Source organism: Onychomys torridus, chromosome 6 (genome assembly GCF_903995425.1).
Source record: "Onychomys torridus chromosome 6, mOncTor1.1, whole genome shotgun sequence".
Lineage (NCBI taxonomy): Eukaryota > Metazoa > Chordata > Mammalia > Rodentia > Cricetidae > Onychomys > Onychomys torridus.
In genome coordinates, this window is record NC_050448.1 from 67,280,608 (window position 1) to 67,293,660 (window position 13,053).

Genomic DNA, 13,053 nt, shown 5'->3' on the forward strand with positions numbered 1-13,053 from the left:
GCCTGAATTAAAGGTTTTTCACCTGGCAAAAATTTTTTTTTTTTCTGAGACAGGTTTCTTTTCATAACAGCCCCAACTGTCTTGGAACTCATTCTGTAGACCAGGCTGGCCTCATCCTCACAGAGATGCCTCTGAGCGCTGGGATTAAAGGCGTGCACCACCACTGCCCAGCTGCAAAATCTTAAAACAAAAAACTGAGGCATGGTGACATACTTTTGAAGTTAGCCTGGTATGCATATTGAGACCTTTTCTCAGAAAAAATATAGAACAAACAACAACCAAACCCAAATGTCTATAATTAGTGTTTTTAAAAAGTATATATTTTTAAATTATGTATTATCTCAGTATGTGTCTCTGTGGGGTATGTGCAGTGAGTAGAGGTGCCAGCAAAGGCCAGAGACATTGGATTCCTCTGGAGCTGGAGTTCTGGGTAGTAGTGAGCTATCTGACATGAATGCTGGGAATTACACTTAGTCCTGCAAGTGCAGTGAGTGAGTGTGTGCTCTCTTAACTGATGAACCATGTCTCCAGCTCTGATTCTTACTTGTTTTTGCTTTTTGGTTTTAGTTTTTTATTTTTCGTTTACTTTGAGACTGAATCTTATGTAGCCCAGGCTGGCCTAGAACTTAACTGTGTAGCTGAGGCTTCTCTTGAACTAATCTTCCTTTCTCCGCCTCTCACATGCAGGCTCGCAGGCTTGTGTCACCTTATCAGCTTTGCATTGTGTTCTAGATTTAGTTGAGGACATGAAAAAGAGGGAACTAAGATTTCAGTAATGTGTGTGTGTGTGTGTGTGTGTGTGTGTGTGTGTGTGTGTGAGTGAGAATATGTATGTGTGTGAGTCCAGGTGCATGAGTGCCATGATGTTGGTTGGAGGTAGCAGTTCTTCCCTTATGGGTTCCAGGAATCAAACTCCGGTCTCTAAGCTTATATGGCAATAGTATGATTTTTGCCCATTGTTTATAACTATCCACTATGTAAGGAAGCGTTTGGATACTGGCAATTTAACTTTATTATTTGTTTTCCCGAGACACAGTCTCATTGTGTGGCTCTGCCTGGTATCAGATTCACTATGGAGATCAGGATGACCTCACAGAGATCTCCCTGCCTCTGCTGCGGTTAAAGGCCACTATGCCTGTTAGAGATTTTGATTTTTAAAAATGTTAATAGCAAACCTGGCATACAGGTTTCTGGATATGTGGGAAAAAATATTTAAAATATACTAATTGTTCTAGCCTTTTAAAATGCAGAGCTTAGCAGATGGCGTTGCCTGACATCTCTCTCCCTTTATCTCCACATTATTATTATTACTATTTTTTGCTTTTTTTGAGACAGGGTTTCTCTGCATAGCCCTGGCTGTCCTAGAATCACTCTGTAGACCAGGCTGTCCTCAAACTCACAGAGATCTGCCTGCCTCTACCTTCCAGTGCTTGGATTAAAGGCATGCACCACCACCTCTTGGCTGAGCAGTGGGCCTTTTAACTGAACTTTATAAATGGTGCTATTTCATCTTCCCATCCCTGATTTTCCATGATTTTAGAATTTTTAAATAGGTATCTTTCTGGCCTCCACCTATGCACTGTGGTATGTACTCTACTGTTTAGTTTTAAAAAATAAAAGATAAATCCCATGTTGGCTGAGGATAACCCTGAACTTCTGTAGTTAGAGTTTCCTGCCTGGCCCAGTCAGGACAAATCTCTCTTACCCTCTAGTCCCATAGTCGCTCAGACCCAACCAAGAAAGCACATAGAAACTTATATTGTTTATAAACTGTATGGCCATGGCAGGCTGTTTGTTATCTATTTTTTTTATCTTAAATTAACCCATTTTTGTTAGTCTATATTTTGCCACATGGCTTGTGGCTTACCAGTGTCTTTACATGTTGCTTCTCATGGCGGCGGCTGGCGGTGTCTCTCCCCAGCCTTTTACTTCCCAGAATTCTCTTTTCTCTTGTCCTGTCTATACTTCCTGCCTGGCCACTGGCCAATCAGAATTTTATTTACACATAATGATATTCACAACAAACTTCTCTGATCCTCTTGCCTCTACTTACAGAGCCTTGGAATTTACCACCATGCCTGGCTTATGCCAAGTTGGGGATGGAATCTAAGCTTTTCTTTTCTTTTTTTTTGAGCTGAGGATTGAACCCAGGGCCTCGCGCTTGCTAGGCAAGCGCTCTACCACTGAGCTAAATCCCCAACCGGAATCTTAGCTTATATAGGTGTTAGGCATTTTACCATCTGACCTACATCTTTAGCCCCTGGCTATGTCATATTTTTTCTTTTTCTCTAGACCTATTGATTGGAATGATAAGAAATAAACAGTTTTCATAGAAGAGCTACATATGATTTGTTAATACAGAAATTAATGTTATCATTAGTAACTGTTACATTAAATGCAAATGAATGTTAAACACTGAGATAAAAAGCAAATGACAGGTTGGGGATTTAGCTCAGTGGTAGAGCAAGTGCAAGGCCCTGGGTTTGATCCTCAGCTCAAAAAAAAAGAAAAGAAAAGGAGAGCCAGACCTGGTGGTACATGCCTTTAGTCCCAGTACTCAGGGAGCCAGAGGCAGGTGGGTCTCTGTGAATTCAAGGCCTGCCTGGTCTACAAAGAATTCCAGCACAGCCAGGGCTATACAGAGAAATCCTGTCTTGAAAAAAGCAAAAAGAAGATGAGGTAGCAAAAAGGAATCTTAGCAAAGTTACTTTAGATATAAAAAGCAGTGAACAGGGCTGGAGATGTAGCTCAGTAGTAGTTCAAGTCCCAATACTACAAATACAAAGCATTCTTTTTTTATAGCTGTTTTCTATTTTTTTTAAAGTACATTGGTATTTTGCCTGTATGAGAGTGTTGGATTCCCCTAGAACTGGAGTTACAGACAGTTGTGAGCTGCCGTGTAGGTTCTGGGAATTGAATCCCTGGACCTCTGGAAGAGCAGCCAGTGCTCTTAGCCCTGAGCCATTGCTCCAGCCCCAAATATAAAGCATTTTATGTCAAGACCAATGCTTTTTTCTTTTTTTTTTTTCTTTTGCTTAAGAAATTATGAGTGTTGGCCAGACGGTGGTGGTGTATGCCTTTAATCCCAGCACTCAGGAGGCAGAGCCAGGAAGATCTCTGTGAGTTTGAGGCCAGCCTGGTCTATACAGCAAGATCCAGGACAGGCATCAAAACTACACAGAAAAACGTTTCTGTCTCAAAAAACGGGGTGGGGGGGTGGGGGGTGGAGAGGTTGGGGGGGGGGGGGAAGAAATTATGGATGTTTGCGAATTTTGTTTCTGTTTTGAGAAGAGTCTGACTATGTATCTTTGGCTGGTTTAGAACTCGTAGAGAACCACCTGCCTCTGCCTCCTCAGTGCTGAGATTTATGTGTCCCTATGCTTGGCATGAAATTTATGAATTTGTAAATGGAATGACATGATTTTTCTGAATTCCTCAAAAGTTAATATTTCAGTTGCTGTTGGGAATTTGTCTATGAAAATATTTTTCTTTCTTTCTTTTCTTTTCTTTTTTTTCCTTTTTCTGGAGCTGAGGACTGAACCCAGGGCCTTGCGATTGCTAGGCAAGCGCTCTACCACTGAGCTAAATCCCCAATCCCTAACATTTTTATTTCTTAAGGTCTTTGAGTCATTTTGTTTGTTGTCCTTTTTAGTTTCATTTTGCTTTAGATCAGTTGTTCTCAACTGTGGATCTCTACTCCCTTGATATCAGATACCCTGCATATCCAGGTATTTTCATTATGATTCATAACAGTAGCAAAATTGCAGTTATGAAGCAGTGATGGAATCATTTGTGGTTGAGGGTCATATTAAAGGGTTACAGCTCTAGGAGGGTTGAGAACCACTGCTTTGTATTGTCTCCTTTATTTGACTTTCCTCCTAGAATGTTGAACCTACTTCTGGTTCTGAGAGGTGCTTTTTTAGGTTGAGTTTTTAAAATTTTCCCCCCAAAATTATTTCAGCCAATTAGCATTCCCACCCTCCCTCCTTCCTTTTTTCCCTGCCTTTTAAAAAATGAGCAGAATACTTGATACTGACTGAGGTCATCAAGCTTAAAAAACTTTTTGCATAAAAAAAGAGTAGCTAACTGGAGCTGTGTGGATGAAGAAAGGGAGGACCAGAATACTGCCATTGTCTTGAATTTCAGGGGTAAATATTAAGAAATGTCTAGTGACATGTAGTCTCTGCTTTTTTAAATTTTTTTTTTTTTTTTTTTTTTTCGAGACAGGATTTCTCTGTGTAGCTTTGCACCTTTCCTGGAACTAGCTTTGTAGCCCAGGCTGGCCTCGAACTCACAGAGATCCGCCTGGCTCTGCCTCCTGAGTGCTGGGATTACAGGCATGCGCCACCACTGCCCAGCACCTCTGTTTTTTAGATTCCTCAGTTCTATACCTCATTTCTGTCAGTCTTTTACCTACCAAAAAAAAAAAATCAGCATTCATTCATTCATTTATTTATTTTTCAGAGACTAGGGTCTCTCATATAGTTCTGATTGTCCTGGAACTCACTGTGTAGACTAGGCTGGCTTTGTATTTTTCACAGAGATCCTTTTGCCTCTGCACATACAGAAAAAAAAAAAAATTACCTAGATATGTAGCTGGAGAGTTTCTCTCCAGCTCCCGCCAAGCCCCGGCAGTCCCGCAGCTCACTCATAAAATAAACACACAGACTCTTATTTAAAGTGTTTGGCCTAATGGCTCAGGCTGCTAGCTATCTAGTTCTTATATATTAAATTAACCCATTTCTATAAATCTATATCTTGCCACATGGCTCGTGGCTTACCAGTATCTTACATATTGCTACTCATGGTGGCAGCTGGCAGCATCTTTTCTCAGCCTTCTTGTTCCCAGAATTCTCTTTTCTGCTTGTCCTGCCTATTCTTCCTGCCTGGCTACTGGCCAATCAGCATTTTATTTATACAGAGCAATATCCACATCATAGAGATTCAGAATATTACTTCTCCCCAAAATCTTTTTTTTGTTTGTTTGGTTTTTGTTTTTGTTTTTCGAGACAGGGTTTCTCTGTAGCTTTGGAGCCTTTCCTGGACTAGCTCTGTAGATCAGGCGGGCCTCGAACTCACAGAGATCCACCCGCCTCTGCCTCCCGAGTGCTGCGTGTGCCTCCTCTGGGTAATTTTCATGTTCATTTGCAAAGATGAGATTGTTGGACGAAATATCCCCTGATTTTTTGAGAGCAGTATGATGTCAGTGTTGTTTAATAGACTGATTCTCATCTGGGAGGAGTTTATCCTCCTGTAGATATTTGGTATTGTGTGGGGTAAAGGGACCTTTTTTTAAAAATTTATTTTTATTTTATGTGCATTGATGTTTTGACATGGATGTCAGGTCCCTTGGAACTGGAATTACAGACAGTTATGAGCTTCCATGTGGGTGCTAGGAATTGAACCCTGGTCCTCTTAAAGAACAGTCAGTGTTCTTAACCACTGAACTCTCTCTCCAGCCCCGCAGGGTACCTTTTTTTTTTTCTTAGAGCTAGAATTGTTGGTCCTGTTGTCATCTGGTGTCTAGAGGCCAGAGGTTCTGCTAAACAGTCAGAGTACAGAGGACAGCTTTCTACAACAAAGAACTCCCAGTTACTAGGCAAAGCCTCTGAGTTACTAGGACTGAGGTTGAAACTGTTCTGTTTGGCTAGAACACATTGTAGTTTTATAGCAATAATTGATACATTAAATTGTAAACCCAACCTGCTTTTGGAATTTTTTGTGGGAACTCTTCACCAAAATTTTGTGTGATCCCAGCCAGTCAGGAGGCTGAGACAGAAGGATTGAGAATTTCAGGCCAACCTGGGACACAAAATGAAAGGCTGCTCGGCAGAACAAAGCAACCCTTCCCAAAGAAACAAAACAAAATCTGTGTTTGAGCAGCTTTTACCAGTAAACTCTTTCTGTTTGTTGTGTTTTGAGACAGTTTTACTCTGTAGACAATGCTAGTCTGGAACTCATTGTAGCCCAGGATGGCCTTGAACTTGTAGCAAAAGCCCCCCCCCCCCAGTTTCTAGTGCTTGGATTATAAGTGGTTTGAGGTGGATTATAAGTGGTTTGAGTCACTATGCCATATCTAGCTGTGATTGTGATTGATTATATTTTTCCTTCACTACAATAAAGAAAGTTCCATCTGGGCAGTGGTGGTGCATTCCTCTAATCCCAGCACTTGAGAGGCAGAGGCATGTGGATCTCTGTGAGTTGGAGGCCAGCTTGATGTACAAAGAGAGAGTTCCAGGACAGTCAGGATTATCACACAGAAAACCCTTGCAAAGCTGCTGGATAAAATAATACTTCTAACCTTGGGTCTGTTTTGACAACCAAAAACTCTTTCTTGTAATACTCCTGGATAGGAACAGTAAATTTTTTTTAAAAAAGATGTATTTATTTTTATGTATGTAAGGAGCTATATGTATGCATGTGTACCACTTGTACATTGAGGAGTATCTACATCCTTTTAAAATTTTTCTTAAAAGCGTTTGTGTATGACTATGTGTAGTTGGAGTTTTTCTGCCTGGCCCAGTCAGGACAAATCTCTCTTACCCGCCAGTCCCACAGTCGTTCAGACCCAACCAAGAAAGCATATAGAAACTTACATTGCTTATAAACTGTATGGCCATGGCAGGCTTTTTGTTATCTACTTCTTCTATCTTAAATTAACCCATTTTTGTTAGTCTATACTTTGCCACATGGCTTGTGGCTTACCAGTGTCTTTACATGTTGCTTTTCATGGCGGCGGCTGGCGGTGTCTCTCCCCAGCCTTCTATTTCCCAGAATTCTCTTTTCTCTTGTCCCGCCTATACTTCCTGCCTGGCCACTGGCCAATCAGAACTTTATTTACACAGAGCGATATCCATAGCAACTATGTGTAACTGCATGTCTGTGATGGCCTGCTTGTGGTGGGAGGCCAGAGGACAGTTTGTTTGTTTGTTTGTTGTTTTTGGTTTTTGAGACAGAGTTTCCCTCTGCATAGCTATGGAGCCTCTACCTCTGCCTCCCTAGTGATGGGATCAGAGGCATATGCCACCACCCGGCTGTTTTTTGTTTGTTTGTTTGTTTGTTTGTTTGTTTTGTTTTGTTTTTCAAGACAGGATTTCTCTGTAGCTTTGAGCCTGTCCTGGAACTTGCTGTGTAGACCAGGCTGGCCTCCAACTCACAGAGATCCCCTGACTCTGCCTCCTGAGTGCTGGGATTAAAGGTGTGCACCACCAGAGCCTGGTTCAGAGGATGGTTTTTAGGAGTCTCTCCTTCCAGTGTGGGTTCCAGAGATCAAAATCTGATCATTAGGCTTGGTGGTAAGCGCTTTTCACACTTAGCCATCTGGCCTTACTCTCTCACTTCTGATTTTAATTTTTTTGATCACTTACAAGTTAATTGTTGTAAATAAAGATAGTTTAGTAGTTATGAGCCCTGTCTGCTTTTCCAGAAGATGATCCCCAGCACCCACATGACAGCTAACAATCATCTTTAATTCTAGTTACAGGAGATCAGGCACCCTCTTCTGACTTCTGTGGGCACTGCATGCAAGTGGCATACACAAAACACCTATTCACAAAAAATAAGAATACATTTTATTTATATTATTATTATTATTATTAACTTACTATTATTTTGGTATTTTGAGACAGTCTCATTATGTAGTTCTGGCTGTTTTGGACCTCACTAAATAGACCAGGCTGGCTTCAAATTCAGAGATCCTCCTCCTTCAAGTGCTAGGATTAAAGGCGTACAACATCACACCCAGCCCAAGTAAGTAAATTTTAAATACGTTTTAAAAATTTAATTTAAATATTTTCTTCCATGGCTTAGAGAGGGGGCTCAGTGTTTAAGAGCATTTGGTTTGGTTCCCAACACCCACATGGTGGTTCACAACTCTCCATAACTTTAGTTCTGGGGGATCTGATGCCCTCTTCTGACCACTGTGGGCACTAAGCACACATGTCTTACACAAACATATGTAGGCAAAATATACATAAATAAGTAAATAAGTCTAATTTAAAAAATATAAAAAAATACTATGTTTGCTATGGGTTCTGGGGATCAAACTTTGGTTATCAGGATTGTGCTGTTTCAGTCACTGAACCTTTGGCCAGCCATATGTTTTTTTCTTTTTCTTTGTTTTTAAAATATGGAATGCTTCATGAATTTGCGTGTCATCCTTGCACAAGGGCCATGCTCATCTTCTCTGTATTGTTCCAGTTTTAGTATATGTGCTGCTAAAGTGAGTACTACTTTGGTTTTTTGAGACAGGATTTCTCTGTGTAGTTTTGGAGCCTGTCCTGGATCTCACTCTGTAGACCAGGCTGGCCTCGAACTCACAGAGATCCACCTGGCTCTGCCTCCCAAGTGCTGGGATTTAAGGTGCTTGCTGCCGTTGCCGCTGCCCAGCGCCATATGTGTTTTTATCAGCTTTGTAACTCTTAGTTGCTCATTTTTTAAAATGTGGTCCATACTGTCTTAGAACTCAGTATGTAGACCAGGCAGACTTTGAATTTCCAGAAATCCACTTGTCTCTCCCCCTCAATGCTGGGATGAAGGACATGTGCTACCATACTTGGCCTAGGCTCTCACCTTCAGTCTTCAGTTGTCCTTACTGAGTTAAGTCTTATTATTATTTATCTGGGTTATTTTGATGGTTTATGCCCTCCTGGCTGTGCTTAAACTCTGGCCATTGCTTTCTGTGCGTGTGCATGTGTGTGTGTGTGCGTTCAGTGTATATGTGTGGTGTGTATGTGTGTTCAAGGAGGGCCTTTGTGCAGATGCTTTCATGCCGTAGCAAACGTAGAGATCAGAGGACAACCTTGTAGTTGTTACCTTTCAGGGTCAAGTGGCACAGAATCTTTTGTTGTTTTGTCATTGTTTGCTAGACTAGCTGATTAGTGAGCTCCTATCTTTGCTTCTCGTTTTTGCTGTAGGAGTGCTGGGATTATAGATGCACTTCAATTTACCTGGGTTTTACATGGGTTCTGGGGATTGGAATTCAGGTTTTCATGGTTATGTGTAGTTGGACTTTCTTTGGAATAATTCTAGCCCCCAAATAGTGACATTGAGACTTATTAATTCTGAATGCTTGGCCTTAGCATAAGCTTGTTCCCAACTAGCTGGGTTTTTTTTTTTTTTTTTTTTTTTTTAAGATTTATTTATTTGTTATGTATACAGCATGTATGACTGCAGGCACCAGGTCTCATTACAGATGGTTGTGAGCCACCATGTGGTTGCTGAGAATTGAACTCAGGACCTCTGGAAGAGCAGTCAGTGCTCTTAACCTCTGAGCCATCTTTCCAGCCCCCCAACTAGCACCTATAACTTAAATTAACCCATTTCTATTAATCTATATTCTGCCATGTGGCTCTTTACCTCTCATCCATTCTGTATAACCAACTCCCTCTGTGTCTGACTGGAGAAATCTATGCACCTCACATTCTTCCTGAGTTCCTCTCGCTACCTGGAAGTTCCTCCTATTCTTTCCTGCCTAGCTATTTGCCACTCAGCTCTTTTATTAAACCAATCAGAAGGTGCTTTGGGCAGAGACACAGCTTTACAGTCTACAAAAAGATTATTCCACAACAGTTATGGGGCAAGTGTATTTCCCCCTGAGCAAACTCCTCAAACCTAATTGTTTGTTTTGAGGTGGAGTTTCACTATGTAGCCTTGGCTGGCCTGGAACTTACTATGTAGACCAGGCTTATTTGTAACATAGAGATCCACCTGCCTCTGCTTTACTCAGTTAAAATAAGTGAACATGCCTGTGTTTGTGTGTGTACATGTGTGTAAATTATTTTTTATTTTACATATGTGGGAATTTTTTTCCTGCATGTATGTCTGTGTATTGGTGTAATTATTAAGGCCACTCCACGTAATTAAAAGGGAGGTTTATTTTGTGGGGTAACTTACAAATGAAGGGATAGGTTGTAGGGTCTGGCAAAGGTATGGCGCAGTCCGGAGGTGTTCTCTGGAGAACTCTCTCAGTCTACCTCCAGCATCCAGGGTCCCAGAACCGAGAGAGACCTCTCTATCCTGGGTCTTCTGCTTCCTTCCTCTGCCCCGCCCTGTGGGCGTGACCATTACCGAGGCCTCAATGGGGGTTGGAACTTCCAGGCCAATGTTGGGATGGCTACCCACTACATCTGTGTACTACTGTGTGCCTGGTGCCTGCAAGGACCAGAAAGAAGGCATTGAATCCCTTGGAACTGGAGTTACAGATGGTTGTGAGCTGTCGTGTGGGTGCTAGGAGTTGAATCTGGCTTCTCTGGAAGAGCAACCAGTGCTCTTAACCACTGAGCCATCTGTCCAGCAGCCTTACTCATTTTTTTGATAGGTGTTACATACATATGGTAGAAAATTCACAACCTGAACATGGGTTTACCATGAAAAAAAAATGGCACCTCTCTGGAGGCTGAATATTCCTGCTTTGGAATCTTTCTACTGATAATCTGGACTCCCCCACCTTTTTTTTAACTTGATGCTCTAAAGAGCTTTCAATTACATATCTAAATCTAGACTAATATGATTTCCATGTACCTAGTATCAAGTTTCAAAATTACCATTCTACATAATGAATTTTAGTGTTGTAAAATATTGTAAAATGCATATTTTGAAGGGACACATTCAGCAGCGTAGATTTTTATTTATTTTCTCTGGTAATACATATGTACCAGTGCCTCATTCATACTAGGCAAATGGTCTGTCTCTGATCTTTGCCCTTTTTATTTCTTTCTCTTTTTGATACAGGGCTCAGTAATTTACATAGTCTGGCCTTGAATTCACTCTATAGTTCAGGCAGACCCTTAACCTGTGGTTCTTTTACTTTCAGTCTCTTTAAGTTGCTAAGAGGACAGGCCTATGCCACTAGTCCCTGTGAATTTATTTATTTTGTTACATTTACGTGTGTGTCTTTGTGGGTGCATGCTTTCCACTACATGCAAGTGGAGGTCAGAGGACAGTTTGAGGGAGATCTGAGGATTGAACCCATACTTGGTGGCAAGTGCCTTTACCCACTAAGCCATCTTGCTTGCTTTTTAAAGTATAAAGTATATTTTATTGTGGGGGTGGTGGCAGCAGCAGTGGTGGTGCATACCTTTAATCCCAACACTTGGGAGGCAGAAGCAGACAGATCTCTGAGTTTGGGGCCAGCCTGGTCTACAAAGAGTTCTAGGACAACCAGAGCTGTTAACAGAGAAACCCTGTCTCAAAAAAAAAAAAAAAAAGGTTAAGAAAACATCAATATATAGAAGGTAGGTTTTTGTTTTTGTTTTCTTTTATAGTGACTTTGGAGAGGAAGGACAAAGAACAACCTTCACAACAAGTGAAAGTTTAGAGAGATTAAGGTGTAGAGTGCAATGTCTGAAGCACTAAGTCAAGGTGTTCATAGAACTCAAAGTTGTACTTCAAGGAAGAGATACTCTCTTGGTAGAGAGCAACAGAAGAATGCCACACCAAAGCATAATTTGGTGTATGTCTGTGCCTGAGAATGTGTACATGAGTGCTAGTGTCCATGGAGGCCAGAGGCGTTGGATCCCTATGGAACTGGCTAGGAACTAGACTTAGGTCTTCTTGTAAGAGCATCAATTACTCTCAACTGCTGAACCATCTCTCTGGCCCTTGTGAGGGATGGGAAGGGAGAGGGAGGGAGGAGGAGAGAGAGAGAGAGAGAGAGGAAGAAGAGAGAGAAAGAGAAGAGAAAATGTGTGCGTGTGTATACATGTACACCTGCTACAACCCGCATGGACATCTGAGGACAACTTGTAGGAAGGAGTCTGTTCCCTCCTTCTATTATATAGGTTTGAGCACTAAAAATCAGGTTTGGTGGCAAGAACCTTTACTCACTGAGCCATCTCACTGGACTCTCTTGTTTTTTGGAGATACATCTCACTGTGAAGGTCTGATTTGTCTGGAATGTGTTTTGAGATCAAACTGGATTGGAACATATGACAACCCTTACCTCTGTAGTTGCTGGGATTGTGGATATTCATCGTGCCATCCAGCCAAAGGTTGAATTCTGTTGTTATACAGATGTAAGCATTTGTGACTTTCCTAAAATTTCCTAGAACTTGATGCCCTTCAAAAGATAGAGGACAGGAAATAGAGAGTGAAACCAAGTCATTAGTCAAGTATTAAGAAATTAGGTGTTCATGCCCCTGGCCACCCAGAACCAATAGTAAGGTGTGAAAACAAGGATAAGACGAGATCAAGAATTTAGGACTACTCTAGTTAGTTGTCTGGTGGGCTCTGTTAGAGTTGTTTTGCCTCCTGGAAAGATTGATTATAATTTTGTGTGTTAACTACTTTAATGCTGTAGGTGATGATCATGTTTCTGTTTTCTAGGAGTAGACAGGGGAATTCCTCAGTTCCTTTGGGAAAGAAAACTCCCTCATAGAAAGGTCTGGTTTAGAAACATATTAAATGAAAGAAGAAATATACCTGGTATAATTTCTCTATTCCTATACAGTGATTAAGTCATTGAGTAGAGTATTACCAACTATTTAAAAAATTATTTTATGTATATGAGTGTTTTGCCTACATTATGTTTGTGCACTTGCATGCTTGGTGCCCTCAGAGACCAGAAGAGGATTCCCTGGAACTAGAGTTATAGATGGTTGTAAACCACCATGTGAGTGCTCAGAACTGAGTGTGGATCCTCTGGAAGAGCAGCAATGCTCTTAACCTCTGAGTCATCTTGTTAGCCCTGTAAACCCTTTTGTTGTTGTTTCCAGCCAGGGTTCCTCTTAGCTCAGGCGTCCTCTAGCTCACTCTATAGAAAGATGTAGAAGGATAAGGCTCTACTTCCTAGGTGCTGGAATTACAGTGTGCCCAGTTTACATGGTGCTAGGGAGTGAAGCAGGACCAGGCAATTACTCTGCCAACTGAGCTTTAGCCCCTGCTGCATGTTAAGGCTTATTGAGTGAGCACATTAAGGGAGACTACTTTTACTTATTTTTTTTTAAGTGCTACTCTCAGAGGCAGAGGCAGGAGAACCTCTTGAGTTTGAGGCCAGCCCGGTCTACAAGTTCTAGGACAGCCAGGATTCTGTTACACAGAGAAACCCTGTCTCAA

The 13,053-nt window shown here is 41.4% G+C and overlaps 1 protein-coding gene and 1 non-coding gene across 5 annotated transcripts in view; one reads left to right on the forward strand and one right to left on the reverse strand.

Annotated features, from left to right (window-relative positions):
- Positions 1-13,053, forward strand: part of Gatad2b (GATA zinc finger domain containing 2B) — an 81,255-nt gene that overhangs the window by 17,771 nt on the left and 50,431 nt on the right. The window lies entirely within an intron of this gene.
- On the reverse strand, positions 8,123-8,229 carry LOC118586405. Its single transcript, XR_004945300.1, has one exon. It is a non-coding gene; the product is annotated as a U6 spliceosomal RNA (small nuclear RNA).